This window comes from Mustela lutreola, chromosome 3, assembly GCF_030435805.1.
Source record: "Mustela lutreola isolate mMusLut2 chromosome 3, mMusLut2.pri, whole genome shotgun sequence".
Taxonomy (NCBI): domain Eukaryota; kingdom Metazoa; phylum Chordata; class Mammalia; order Carnivora; family Mustelidae; genus Mustela; species Mustela lutreola.
The window spans coordinates 14,793,195-14,809,081 of NC_081292.1; the positions used below are offsets into that span (position 1 = coordinate 14,793,195).

General features: G+C 39.2%; 1 non-coding gene across 1 annotated transcript; it reads right to left on the reverse strand.

The window, feature by feature from the left end:
• Nucleotides 1–417: 417 nt before the first annotated feature.
• On the reverse strand, nt 418–525 carry LOC131828320 (U6 spliceosomal RNA). Its single transcript, XR_009352345.1, has one exon. It is a non-coding gene; the product is annotated as a U6 spliceosomal RNA (small nuclear RNA).
• Between the last annotated feature and the right edge of the window lie 15,362 nt (nt 526–15,887).

Here is a 15,887-nt window from a genome sequence, read left to right on the forward strand (position 1 = left end):
TCTATGAGTTTGGCTACTTTAGATACCTCATATAGATGGGGTCAGACAGTATGTGTCTCTTTGTGACAGCTTATCTCCGCATAGTATTCTTAAGAGTCATCCAAGGTATGGCATGAAGCAGGATTTCCATTTTTTAACTGAATAATATTCCACGGCATGTGTATATCACATTTTCTTTATCCATTAATTTGTCCATGGATATTTGGATTACTTCTTGGCTATTGTGAGTAAGATGCAATGAACTTGGATATACAAACATCTCCTTGAGATCCTAATTTGAGTCATTTTGTATATATACCCGGAGGGGGATTACAGGATCATATGGTACTTATGTTTAATTTTTGAGGAATCTCCATAGCTATTTTCCATAGTGTTTGCACAATTTTTGATTCCCACCAACAGAGCACAAGTGTTCCAAAAAATATGGGATGCCTCATGAATTTGCATGTCATGCTTGCACGGGAGCCATGCTAGTCTTCTCTGTATTATTCCAATTTTAGTGTATGTTCTGCTGAAGGAAAGAATAAATCAAAATTTTTCAAGATAACTTTCATGTTGTATTATCATTACACTACGTTAGTCACCATACAGTACATCATTAGTTTTTGATGTAGTGCTCCATGATTCATTGTTTACATATGACATGCTGTGCTCCATGCAATATCTACCCTTCATAATACCCATCACCAGGTTAACCCATTCCCTCTTTCCCCTCCCCTCTAAAACCCTCAGTTTCTTTCTCAGAGTCCATAGTCTCTCATGGTTCATCTCCCCATCTGATTCCCACCCCCTTCGTTTTTCTCTTCCTTCTCCTAATGTCCTTCATGCTATTCCTTATGTTTCACAAATAAGTGAAACCATATGATAATTGACTTTCTCTGCTTGACTTATTTCACTTGACATAATCTCATCCAGTTCTGTCCATGTTGATGCAGAAGTTGAATATTCATCTTTCTTTTTTTTTAATATTTTATTTATTTATTTGACAGAGGGAGAGAGAGATCACAAGCAGGCAAAGAAGCAGGCAGAGAGAGGGGGAAGCAGGCTCCCTGCCAAGCAGAGAGCCCGACGCGGGGCTCGATCCCAGGACCCTGGGATCATGACCCGAGCCGAAGGCAGGGGCTCAACCCACTGAGCCACCCAGGTGCCCCGAATATTCATCTTTCTTGATGGTTGATTAATATTCCATTGTGTATATGGACCATACATATCTTCTTTATCCATTCATCTGTTAAAGGTCATCTCAGCTCTTTTCACAGTTTAGCTATTGTGGATATTGCTGCTATGAACATTGGGGTGCATATAGCCCTTCTTTTCACTACATCTGTATCTTTGAGGTCAGTACCCAGTAGTGTAATTGCAGGGTCATAGGGCAGCTCTGTTTTTAATTTTTTGAGGAACCTCCACACTGCTTTCCAAAGTGGCTGCAGCGACTTACATTCCCATGAACAGTATAAGAGGGTTCCCCTTTCCCCACAACCTCTCTAATATTTATTGTTTCTTGTCAATTTTTGCCATTCTAACTGGTGTAAGGTGGTATCTCAATGTGGTTTTGATTTGAATTTCCCTGATGGCTAATGATGATGAACATTTTTTCAATGTGTCTGTTACCATTTGTATGTCTTCTTTGGAGAAGTGTCTGTTCATGTCTTCTGCCCATTTTTTACTTATTTGTTTTTGGGTGTTAAGTTTGAGATCTTTATAAATCTTGGATATCAGCCTTTTTGCCTGTAATGTCATTTGCAAATATCTTCTCCCATTCCATGGGTTGTCTCTTTGTTTTGCTGTTTCCTTTGCTGTGCAAAAGCTTTTTATATTGATGAAATCCCAAAAGATCATTTTTGCTTTTGTTTCCTTTACCTTCAGAGACCTGTCCTGAAAGAAATTGCTGTGACCAATGTCACAGAGGTTACTGTTTATGTTCTTCTCTAGGATTTTGATGAATTCCTGTCTCACATTGAGGTCTTTCACACATTTAGAGTTTATCTTTGCATATGTTGTAAGAGAATGGTCAAGTTTCATTCTTCTGTATATAGCTGTCCAATTTTCCCAGCATCATTTATTGAAGAGATTGTCTTTTTTCCACTGTATATTTTTTTTCCTGCTTTGTCAAAGATTAGTTGACTATAGAGTTGAGGGTCCATATCTGGGCTTTCTATTCTGTTCCATTGGCCTATGTGTCTGTTTTTGTGCCAGTACCATGCTCTTAATGATCACAGCTTTGTAATATAGCTAGAGATCAGGCAATATGATGCCCCCAGCTTTGGTTTTCTTTTTCATCATTTCCTTGGCAATTCTGGGTCTTTTCTGGTTCCATGCAAAATTTAGGATTGTTTGTTCCAGCACTTTGAAAAATGTCATTGGTATTTTCATCAAGATGACGTTGAAAGCATAGATTGCCCTGGGCAGCATAGACATTTTAACAATGTTTATTCTTCCTATCCATTAGCATGGAATGTATTTCCATCTTTTTGCGTCTTCTTCTATTTCTTTTGTGAGTGTTCTATAGTTCCTAGGGTATAGATCCTTTACTTCTTTGGTTAGGTTTATTCCAAGGTATCTTGGTACTATTGTAAATGGAATAAATTCTCAAATTTCTCTTTCTATGGTTACATTGTTAATGTATACGAAAGCAACTGATTGGGGTGCCTGGGTGGCTCAGTGGGTTAAGCCTCTGCATTCAGCTCAGGTCATGATCTCAGGGTTTTAGGATTAAGCCCCACATCGGGCTCTCTGCACAGCAGGGAGCCTGCTTCCCCCTCTCTCTCTGCCTGCCTCTCTGCCTGCCTCTCTGCCTACTTCTGATCTCTTTCTCTCTCTGTGTTACATAAAGAAATAAAAAATCTTACAAAAAAAAAGAAAGAAAGAAAAGAAAGCAACTGATTTCTGTGCCTTGATTTTGTATCTTGTCCTATTATTGAATTGCTATATGAGTTTTAGTAATTTGGGGGTGGAGATAGAGTTTGACTTCTTCTTTGCTAATATGAATACCTTTTATTTCTTTTTGTTGTCTGATTGCTGTTGCTAGGACTCCTAGTACTATGTTGAATAATAGTGGTGAGAGTGGGCATCCTTATTGTGTTCCTGATCTTAAGGGAAAGTCTCTCAGCTTTTCACCACTGAGAATGATACACAGTGGGTTTTTCATAGATGGATTTTATGAAATTGAAGAATGTTTCCTCTATCCTTATACTCTGAAGAGTTTTAATCAGGAAAGGATGCTGTATTTTGTCAAATGTTTTTCCTGCATTAATTGAGAGGACTATGTGGTTCTTGTGTCTTCTCTTATTTATGGATTCTATCACACAATTGATTTATGAATACTGAACCACCCTTGCACCCTAGGGATAAATCCCACCTGGTCATGGTAAATAATCCCTTTAATGTACTGTTGGATCCTATTAGCTAGGATCTTGTTGAGAATTCTTCAGGGATATTGGTCTGAAATTCTCCTTTTTGATGGGGTCTTTGCCAGGTTTGGGGATCAAGGTAATGCTGGCTTCATAGCGTGAGTCTGGAAGTTTTCCTTCTATTTCTATTTTTGAAACAACTTCAGGAGAATAGATATTATTTCTTCTTTGAATGTTTGGTAGAATTTCCCAAGGAATCCATCAGTCCCTGGACACTTGTTTTTTGGGGTTTATTTTTGGACTTGTTTTTTGCATTCTGCTTCAATCTTGTTACTGGCTATTGGTCTATGCAGGTTGTCTATCTCTTCCTGTTTCAGTCTTGGTAGTTTATAAGTTTTTGGGAATGCATCTATTTCTTCCAGGTTGCTTAATTTATTGGCATAGAGCTGTTGATCATAATTTCTGATAATCATGTCTATTTCCTTGGTGTTAGTCGTGATCACACCCCTTTCATTCATAATTTTATTAATTTGGGTCCTTTCTCTTTTCTTTTGGATAAGTTTAGCCAGTGGTTCACTGATCTTATTAATTCTGTCAAAGAACCAGCTTCTGGTTTCATTGATGTGTTCTACTGCATTTCTGGTTTCTAATTCATTGATCTTTGCTCTAATCTTAATTATTTCCCTTCGTGTGCATGGGTTAGGCTTAAATTTTTATTGATTCTCCAGTTCCTTAAGGTGTAAAGATAGTTTGTGTATTCTGGGTTTTTCTACGTTTTTGAGAAAGGCTTGGATGGCTATGTATTTCCCCCTTAAGACCACCTTTGCTGTATCCCATAGGTTTTGGACCAATGTGTTTTCATTCTCACTGGTTTCATGAATTGTTAAAGTACTTCTTTGATTTCCTGGCTGACCCAAACATTCTTAAGCAGGATGGTCTTTAGCTTCCAAGTGTTTGAATTTCTTCCAAACTTTTTCTTGTGAATAAGATCCAGTTTCAAAGGACTGTGGTCTAGGAATATGTAGGGAATAATCTCGAGATTTTGGTATTGGTTTAGAACTGATTTGTGACACAGTATGAGGTCTATTCTGGAGAAAGTTTCATGTACACTCGAGAAGAATGAGTATTCTGTTGTTTTAGGGTGGAACGTTCTGTATATATCTATGAGTCCATCTGGTCCTGTGTGTCATTCAAAGCTCTTGTTTCTTTGTTGATTTTTTTGCTTAAATGATCTATTGCTGAGAATGGAGTGTTGAGGTCTCCTACTATTAACACTATTATCAGTATGTCTCTATTTTGGTTAACAGTTGGCTTATGTAGTTGGATGCTCCCATGTTGGGGGCATAGATATTTACAATTGTTAATCTTGTTGAATAGACCCTTTAAGAATGATATAGTGTCCTTCTATATCTCTAACTACAGTCTTTAGCTTAAAATCTAATTTGTCTGATATGAACATTGCTATCCCAGCTTTCTTTTTTTTTTTTTTTATTTTTTATTTTTTATAAACATATATTTTTTATATACATATATTTTTATCCCCAGGTCTGTGAATCACCAGGTTTACACACTTCACAGCACTCACCAAATCACATACCCTCCCCAATGTCCATAATCCCACCCCCTTCTCCCCAACCCCCTCCCCCCGGCAACCCTCAGTTTGTTTTGTGAGATTAAGAGTCACTTATGGTTTGTCTCCCTCCCAATCCCATCTTGTTTCATTTATATCCCAGCTTTCTTTTGAGGTCAATTGGCATGGCTCCATCCCTTCACTTTCAGTCTGGTTGTATCTTTAGGTTCAAAATGAGTCTCTTGTAGATAGCATATGGATGGGTCCTATCTTTTTAACCAATCTGCAACTCTGTGCTATTTTATAGGCGTATTCAGGCCATTCCCATTGAAAGTGATTATTGAAAGATGATTTTATTTTCATCACGTTGCCTGTGAAGTCCTTGTTTCTATAGATTTTCTCCATTAATCTCTGTTCTATATCACTCTTGGGGTCTTTCTCCTTTTATAGAACTCCCCTTAATATTTCTTGCTGGCTTACTAGTCACATATTCTTTCAGTCACTGGAAGTCCTGGAAACTCTTTATCTCTCCATCCATTATGAATGACAGCCTTGCTAGATAAAGAATTCTTGGTCGCATGTTCTTCTCATTTAGTACCCTAAATATGTCTTGCCAACCCTTTCTGGCTTGCCAGATCTCTATGGACAGGTCTGACATTATTCTTGATGCCTTCTCTCCATACGTAAGGAATATCTTCCCCCTAACTGCCCTTAAGATGGTTTCCTTGATTCTAACTAAGATTTGTGAGTTTTACCATTATAAGCCAGGGCATTTGTCTGTTCTTGACCTTGGGAGGCATCCTCTCTACTTCTAGGACACAAATGCTTGTTTCATTTCCCAAATTAGGGAAGCTCTCAGCTACAATTTTCTCAAATATATCTTCTAGTCCTCTCTCTCTCTCTCCACCCTCTCAGGGATCCCAATAATTCTGACATTAGAACATCTCATAGTGTCATTTATTTCTCTTATTCTGTTTTCATGGATTTTAAGTTGTTTGTTTCAGGCCTCCTCTTGTTCCTTCTTTTCTATCAGTTTGTCTTCTAAATTACTTATTCATTCTTCTGCCTCATTTACTTTAACTGTTAGATATCTAGATTAGATTAGATCTCATTGATAGAATTTTTAAGTTCTGCCAGATCAGCATTCATTTCTGCCCTTAGAGAATCTATGTCGCCATTAATGATTTTCTCCATCGTAGCTATTGTTTTCGTAACTGTTACCCTGAAGTCTATTTCCAACATCTTGCTTATATCCCTATCCATTAGTTCTGTGGTAGAGGTCACCTCTGTGGTAGAGGTCTGAGTCTTTCCTATGTTGGGGGAATTTTCTCTTAGTCATTTCGTTGAGGGGTGGTTGAGGGAATGTACAGAGCTCAAATTATTGACCACATCCCAAGCAAGATGCACATGTTTTATATGGACCTTAAAGACCTCTTGTTCTTCCAGCCTGTCCTCTGGGGGAGGGGCCTGTCTCGTTCTTACTCAGTCTACCCGCTTGGCAGAGTTGTCCTTTCCCTTTTTGGGGGTGGAGGGTGGGCTCAGTGAAAACCGGTTTTAGGGGTCTTTTTTCTCTGGCAGCTTTCCCTGGTGGCTTTCTGCCTCTCTTCTGAGAGTTAGAGCAGAAATGAATGACTGTATCCAAACCTCTGTCTCAAAACAGAGAGATCATAGTCTGTTCTACAGTGAGCTCTCCAGTCCACACTGTCTGTTTCTGTCTGTGCTGCTAAAAACCACAACGTCCTGGGTTATGCATCCCACAACAGCACCCCCAGCCCTTGCTTCCAGGTCCAGGCATACCTCTGTCCTATGTTCTTCTAAAACCTCCAGCCACCCCCAGTTTATAAGCATGCCCCTGCAGCTCCAGGTTTTTTTTTTAATTAAATTTATTTATTTTCAGCATAACAGTATTCATTATTTTTTCACCAAACAGTGCTCCATGCAATCCGTGCCCTCTATAATACCCACCACCTAGTACCCCAACCTCCCACCCACCCCCGCCACTTCAAACCCCTCAGATTGTTTTTCAGAGTCCATAGTCTCTCATGATTCAACCCCCCTTCCAATTTCCCCCAACTCCCTTTGCCTCTCTAACTCCCCATGTCCTCCATGCTATTTGTTATGCTCCAAAAATAAGTGAAACCATATGATAATTGACTCTCTCTGCTTGACTGATTTCACTCAGCATAATCTCTTCCAGTCCCGTCCATGTTGCTACAAAAGTTGGGTATTCATCCTTTCTGATGAAGGCATAATACTCCATAGTGTATATGGACCACATCTTCCTTATTCATTCGTCCGCTGAAGGGCATCTTGGTTCTTTCAATAGTTTGGCGACCGTGGCCATTGCTGCTATAAACATTGGGGTACAGATGGCCCTTCTTTTCACTATATCTGTATCTTTGGGGTAAATACCCAGTAGTTCAATGGCATGGTCATAGGGAAGTTCTATTTTTAATTTCTTGAGGAATCTCCACACTGTTCTCCAAAGAGGCTGCACCAACTTGCATTCCCACCAACAGTGTAAGAGGGTTCCCCTTTCTCCACATCCCCTCCAACACATGTTGTTTCCTGTCTTGTTAATTTTGGCCATTCTAACTGGTGTAAGGTGATATCTCAACGTGGTTTTAATTTGAATATCCCTGACGGCTAGTGATGATGAACATTTTTTCATGTGTCTGATAGCCATTTGTATGTCTTCATTGGAGAAGTCTCTGTTCATATCTTCTGCCCATTTTTTGATATGCTTGTCTGTTTTGTGTGTGTTGAGTTTGAGGAGTTCATTATAGATCCTGGATATCAACCTTCTCTCTGTACTGTTATTTGCAAATATCCTCTCCCATTCCGTGGGTTGCCTCTTTGTTTTCTTGACTGTTTCCTTTGCTGTGCAGAAGCTTTTGATTTTGATGAAGTCCCAAAAGTTTATTTTCGCTTTTGTTTCCTTTGCCTTTGGAGACTTATCTTGAAAGAAGTTGCTGTGGCTGATATCGAAGAGATTACTGCCTATGTTCTCCTCTAGGATTCTGATGGATTCTTGTCCTGTTTTTGTTTTTGTTTTTGATTTTAGTTGTTTGTTTGTTTGTTTGTTTTAAATATTTTATTTACTTATTTGACACAGAGAGAGAGATCCCAAGTAGGCAGAGAGGCAGGCAGAGAGAAAGGGGGAAGCAGGTTCCCTGCTGAGCAGAGAGCCCAATGCGGGGCTCGACCCCAGGACTCTGGGATCATGACCTGAGCCCAAGGCAGAGGCTTTAACCCACTGAGCCACCCAGGTGCCCCTAGTGGTTTGTTTTGTAAAGCAACCTTATTATAAACATCAGTGACTTCAGGATTAAAAGCAGACTTAGGCAGTAGTTTAGCCTATAAACTGTAACTATATTATCGGTCATGGGGTCTTCTGTAAAGTGGGGAGATTAGGTCAAAGACGGTGACATCTGCCCTACAAGCCACCATCACTTTTCTAGAGCCCTAGGGAGACATTGCTAATTTATCAAGACACTCTATCCCACCCAGTCCACACAGATGGAGTCCTAGAACACTTCTTAACACAGCCTTATGAAAGAACTAGACTTATGTCACAAGATGAAACCCATATCTGGTGAGATAATCTTTACTGTCTCATCTAGCTATGTCCTCAAGAATATGGACTCCAAATACTTTCCATTCAAGGACATTCTCTAGAGCTGTAAATAATCAGTGAGCTTAGTTTCCTCAATAATGAAATACTACTAATGTTATCTACTTTGTGAGGTTTTTAGAAAGATTAAAAGAAATATTATATTTGAACAAGCTAGATCAGTGCCAAACACAAAGTTTTTAAATATCATTAAACCTTAATTCTTGCATTCTTTACATTTTTTGCTGACCCCTCGCCTTATCCTTGACCAGCAACTCAAATGAGAGGGCTCGGTGCTGCTCTCAGAAGCATGAGTGCTCCTTGTACTGACCTGGCAATAATGAGGATTGACTGATTCCTTAGCCTTTGCTTCTATACAGTGTTTCCCTCATCATTCCGCTTACCGGGTCTAGACAGTCATTGAACTAGTGCCTTTGGGTGAAAAAGGAGCCCTTTTACTTCTTCTTTAATCTACTCTCGCAATAGCAAAATCAAAATAATTATCTTATCCACTACAAAACCAAACTCCACATGCATGTAAGCAACGTTTTCAAGCTAACAAAGTAAGATGTTAATGAGCAGGTTTCCCTTCTGGATTAGATGTGAAGAAGTTAAGAATTATTGAGGACCATGCCTGCACATAAGCTGCTAGCCAATTTCATGTTCTGATTTAAAATATGGATATCTACAGGGGCACCTGGGTGGCTCAGTGGGTTAAGCCTCTGCCTTCAGCTCAGGTCATTATCTCAGGGTCCTAGTATTGAGCTCTGCATCAGGCTTTCTGCTCAGCAGAGAGTCTGCTTGCCTCTTTCTCTGCCTGCCTCTCTGCCTACTTGTGATCTCTATCTGTCAGATAAATAAATAAAATCTTTTTAAAAAAAGATATGCATAACTACGTTGTTTACAGATATGATGTACAGATATGAAAACTGAGATTTAGAAAAGTTAAGAAATCGCTTCTCGGCCTTTTGGCTAAGATCAAGTGTAGAAAAGTTAAGAAATGTAACCAAAGAGACACCTGGATGGCTCAGTCAGTTAAGTAGCTGCTTTTGGCTCAGGTCATGATATCCGGGTCTTCAGATAGAGCCCCACATCAGGCTTCCTGCCTAGCAGGGAGTCTGCTTCTCTCTCTCTTTCACTCTTCCCCTCCCCACTGCCCATTATCTCTCTTTCTCTCTCAAAAAATAAGCTTAAAAAAAAGAAATATAACTGAAGTCATAGGCTTAAAAGAAGGATCAACTACCTAATTTACTGCATATCATGAAGCCAAGCACAGGGACCTCTGCACAGGATTTAGGCTATTGCACAGGTTGTAGATTCATGAAGCTTACCTTTGTTATACCACAAAAGGTTCCAAAACCTGTATCATTTTTTCTGTTCTATCACATGGGAGAGCCAAGTAACTCAGCAGGAAGTACACCTTAGAACTCTGGCCTTGGAAAGAGGATTAAGAGCTACCGGGATTCAGAAGAAGACCCAGATATAATCCAGTCAGCTTCATGGCTTTGGTGACGCTTAGTTCTGATCACAAGGAGAAGCCTGAGTAGATGAGGCAGCACTGGATTTGAGTCCAAAAACGTGGGTTCAGGTCCTGCCTTGGAAACATTATTTGTACAAACTTAAGCAAATCATCCAGCCCTCCTAAGCCTCTGTCTCTTCCACTGAAGAAGTTAGGAGCCACAACTTTTTCTGAATTCACAGATTGAACCACTACATGGGCTGAAGCATATAACTGCATACAGTATACAAAGGAGGATACTGCCTGGGGAGCCATGAGAACTGTAGCTTCAATGCTGTACCCCACCTACCTCTTAGATCCAGTGATTTGAGTGGATGCCATCAGGTCTCTAGGTGAGGAAGAAAATCTAAACTATGTTCAGGAATGTGACTCTGACATAAAATGGCAAATGGTTGAACTATAGGGAAGTCAACTGAAGACTGCAATGACCATGTGGGAGAATTCATTGAACACATAATGGGTTCTGATTCATTATCTTACGTACAAACTGCTTTCAAGGTATACCATTCCAGGGAGCAAGTCGTTCTCTCTTAATGCTGTCATCTGCCATGGTTACATGAGATGAGTTGTCTTGAATCTGATGTCACAAATCAAGGTCTCAAGGCCTTCATCCATGGGTACTCATGGATGTTTTTGTGGGACTCATCCATAAGACAGATGGGCAAGATTAGAAGGGATTCCACCATCAGCCACACAATGTACCTAGTATTATATCTCCACTAAGATGCAGAGACAGGTGTAATACTACTTTATTTCACTTCAAAAAGTCAATCCCTTGTCTTCTTACCATTTCCTAGGAAGGCAAGAGTAAATAAAGATTTGTTCGTGGGAATCTGGGGCTCCACTCCATGGGGGCTGCCATTGTTATTCTGTCACTGCACTCAGCTGAAAGTGGTTGAGCTCATCCTTGCTTGTCTCTGTGAAAACAAAGGCAATTCATCTGTCTCCCTCCCATGTTCCAAATCACCAAGGACTGATGTCCTGCTTCCTATACTTCCCTATTTGATCCCTAAGACAATAAATACTCTCCCTCTCCCCTTTAGTGATTCACCATTTATTCAACATTCATTCAACAGACACTTACTGATCACTATTCTAGACACTGGAAAATCAAGCATGAATGGAAAATAATCCTTGTCTTCATAGAGCTCACATTCTAGTCCCAAAGGTCTACTTCACTTCCTATACCAACTATTGGTAGTTCAATGATACTCACTCTATCTCACCTGATGACCCCAAATGTAACCTCCTAAATAAAACAGCATGAGTTGGTGTATTTTCAAGGTCTAAACTGCTTAGTATTATTAATAGTTTGACAGATCAGGAACAGAAATCTATATTGGAACTTAAGACTTAAAGTAGAAAATAATGCTTCTGGTGCAATGTGGAGAATGATTCTTGAAGCAATCACAAACAAGCCCTGTGGCTGGTTTTAACAAAAGGCTGCCTATAACCAAAGGGTGACAAAACCTAAGCAGCAAGGCCATGGAACCCTTCTCAGCAGGTGTAATCTATGAGACAATATTAAATGATAGAATCCATTGTTTTATTTTACTTTCCTCCATCCCATGATAATTCCAAGAACCTTATCATGGCTCTCTAAGATACAAAATCAATGGAGTCTTGGATGAATTGACTCACCCAGCAATCCATTAAGTGCAGATGAAAAGGAAGCAGAGCCTTGGAAGCAGGAACCAAGTAGCCCCCACACAGAAGCTGCAATAGTGTTACAACTGAGAGCCCAGAAGTTGCTGAAGGTAAGTGCTCAGAAGAAGAGAAGCAATGGAATCTTGGATGAATGGACTCACCCAGAAATCCATTAAGTGCAAATGAAAAGGAAGCAGAGTCTTGGAAGCAGGAACCATGTAGGCCCCACACAGAAGCTGCAACAGTGTTACAGCTGAGAGCCCAGAGGTTGCTGAAGGTAAGTACTCAGAAGAAGAAAGGCAGTGATAGGAGGGTTGACCCAAGGGAAGTAGTGAGAGTGGCAATTGAAGACAGATTCCAACTGTGAGACAAAACCTAGATTAACACGGGTTCATGAGAGACCCTTCTCCACCCTCATCCCACCAAGAGACATCCAGGAGACCAGAGAAAGAAGAGAATGGAATGAGTGACCTGGGCTTTGCATTTAAGTATATCATGTTGGGGACTAAACTGTCATTCTGAATTCACAGTGGAAAACCACCATCATCCTGTGATGTTTGCCTTGAAAGCCTAGATGCTTCTGCCCCTGCCATTCTGAGAGTGACAGAAACTGATGGAATCATTAGCAGAATGCCCGAGTATCATAGGTGTCTCTGTCACCCTCCTCACCAGATCACTCCACATTTTGTTCTACTTGGTGACTTGTGGGTGGGCTGTAACTGACAGAAGAATCTAAATTACCATCTTGTCAAGTACAAGTCTAAACTAGGTCTGCATGACTTCATGGGTTTAGGGCAAGGGTTAAGAAAGATCTAATTTTAGCTGATGGAAATTTGCAGAAGTGATGAGAGGGAAAAAAAAAAACCTTTATTATTCAATAAGGGATCCTGCTGAGACATCCAAAGCACCTCAAATTTTTAACGCTTTATAAAATTAGTTATCTTCGAACTTGTGTACTGCCTGATCTTATTTATGGTCAGAAAAACCCAAGCTATCATGTCAATCTTGTCATTAGCTATGTGACCTTAGTCTAAGTATTCTTCTTTTTTGGATCTCAAATTTCTCAGTGAAGTAACTACCTTTCAAGGTTGATATAAACATTAAATGAAATAATACAAGTGCAAGGGTTTAGTAGGCTACACTCTATCACAGCATCTCAATATTTGCTTAATGATAAATGAGTGTGTGAATGAATAATTAATAAATGGGAAAAAATTTATTTCCTTCTCTTACACATTCTTATTCCAGAGTCACCTAAGACATGAACATGAAAAATAAACACTGCATTTATTTTTTTATCAGAATTTATAATTTATAAAATGAGGCCTTATGTATCTCATTTATTCTTCATAAAAGCCCTTGAGAGATAATTTAGGCAGGGGTTGTCGTTTTCATCTTACAGAAAGAGATGCAAAATGCAGACTTTTTCATTATCAAAATCCATATTGTTAAAAGAAAAAAGGAGGGAAGGAAGGAAGGAAGGAAAAGAAAAGAAGGAAAGGAAAAGAAAGGAGGAGGGAGCGAGGAAAGGAACGAAAGCTCACATCTTCCATCTCTAACTCCAAACTCTTTCCTTTTTGAAAACCACCATCCCGTATAGCCTTGAAAACTGAAGCAACCCTTTGGCCATCATTGGACCAAGTATTAAACAATCAAAAGAGACATTTTCTTCCTGAATAAAACTGATTAATGGCTTCATCTGTCTACAATATCATTCCCAGACAACACAAAGGAGACATTTTCATATAAGGCTGTCAGAAAAGATTCAAGCTCTGAAAAAGCAATCTTTTAATTATCTTCAGTTGTGCTAACTCCAAGATAGTGAAGATTGGGGCACACTGTCATTTTAAATGTGTCATTCTCAGTGTTCTGATCTGTCAGTCAGTACCTAGAACAATCGTGGATGAAGCCATTGGTAGGTTTATGATGAAGGAGAGCTTTTAGGTTAGACACCAAAAAGGTGGACTAAGTCAAACATGCTAAGAACCCTTGGCTACCTAAATGGAGTGATGTCCTGAAATCAAGCAGAAAACTTAATGGGGTGGAGGGATATACAAATATTTATTGAATGTCTACTACATGCTAAGCACTGAAGTGAAAACTCTAGATATATTAGCCCATTTAATCTATTCAAATGCAAGAAAGGTAGATATTTTTAATTCTTATTGTATAAATAAGATCCTGTAATTCACAGAAACTAGGTAACTTATCTGAGTGGCTGAGCTTTAATTTAAATCCTGACTTGCCTGAACTCAAAGCCCATGTTTTATCACCTGACCAGGAATCTTTCCACTAGCAGTCCACAGATAAGAGCAGGACTGACGGAAAAGGAAAACTACAGTTATCCGTGTCCTGTCCTAATACCAATAACCTGATTCAGTATAACTGAGATGGAGCCCCTACTTCTGCATCTTGAACAAATTTTCTGTGTCATTACAAGGGACAGCTAAGTATGAAAAGCTATACCATGTTGCCTACTCAGGAGACAAAAACATATTTCTTAGAGTTGTGGTACTTGGTGTACATAGCACTTAGTGTGTAATAGGCATAGTTTGCTCCTTGACACCCAAGGTGCAAGAAAGATCTTATTTCTCTATATTTGCGGATCAAATTATGTCCTTTCAAACTCTCACTTGCTTTCATTAATCGGTGATTTTTATGGCCTTATAACAAGCTAGAAGCTTTCAGGATTACTCAAAAGTAAGGAAAGAGGCTTTCCTTCAGACCACTACAGTATTGACCATTAGCCAACTGGCCACATAATGTAGGTTCTCCTCATTCAAACCAGCCAGGGAATCACCAGCCCTTCCCACAGACACGCTATGGCTCCTAGCCTGTGTCCTGAATTCCTATCTTTAAGACCTGACACTCCCTGTGTGCTACTGAGGGTAATCCTCACTTATTTAAGGAAATTGAAAGTCCAATTATTCTCTCCAGTCTCAGGAAAGCTCCCCTAATCTCCTCTTAACCCACCAAGCAGAGGAGCCCTTACTTTCAACACTAAAACCACTGTCCACTTTCTCCTTACTTTCTTTCTTCACACTTTCTCCTTAATGGGGACACTGAATGGTTAACTAGGATCTATAAGCTATTTTGGGTCATAGAATTAAAGATGGTATTTTTGTTCTTATGGGAATCAGATCAATGTAAAAATGCATGAGTTAGTCTTATATCCCCAAGGCTGAAGAGCTACTTCTTCAAAGCAACAGGAAACAAAACACAAGCTTGGGTCTTCCTATTCTGCTACATTAAATTCTCATTAACCCACCTTGCCACACTGTTTACAGACTTGGGGGCAAAATGAGATAGCATTCAAATCAATGTGCATGTGGTTGGCCATAATAGGTGCCTAATTTCGAGTGAGCAAAATATAGAAAACAAAGCAACTACAAAACAGGGCCTCTTCCTCACAAAGCTTCTATAATCCTATTGTGAAATGGAATATATGTGAAATGACCCTGAACTTTCACACAGTGAGATTACTTTCCTTGTTCTATTATTCACAACTTCCTATACTCTTTGAATCTTGGTTTTCTACCCTGACCAAAAAAAAAAAAAAAAAAAAAAGAAAAGAAAAAATCTAAAATACCAACATGCAACAAAATAAGATGTGGCAAGCTCCTTTGAAAACTGTAAGACTTTATACCAGAAATTTAATGTACAAAAAAATTTAAAAAATAAAAACAGAGAATTTTATCACTGTATTCTACAAAACCCTCACCTCTGGCTTCATCTTATCTTTTCCACCCTATTTTTTTTTCTTCATTCCACTGTCATTATCCACTTAGGCTTTGATTGGTTCTTACCTTATTGGATCAGTGTAGTTGAGGAAAATGCTTTAAATCCTTGCTGTGATAAAAATGAGATATTAAACAAACCAAAAAAAAAAATTTAGAGACCTTATTTCAGAAAATCTACGCATCTATGCCAGTTCAAGAGCTGCAAAGAGATACAACCCTTAAAAGAGACAGAAGAGGTAGAGATTGAGGAGTAGATTAGGAAGCATTAGATGGAAGAGAAAGAACAAATTAAAGAGGATCTACAGGAAAGGGCAGGATTTGAACAAAAGATCACATATACTAGACAATGGGGTTGCCTGATCAAATCAGTGTTCATATCAGCAAGCAGTAAAAGACAACACTGGAAAATGCAGGTGGCTAACAGAATCCAAAAACAGTATGAGAAAAA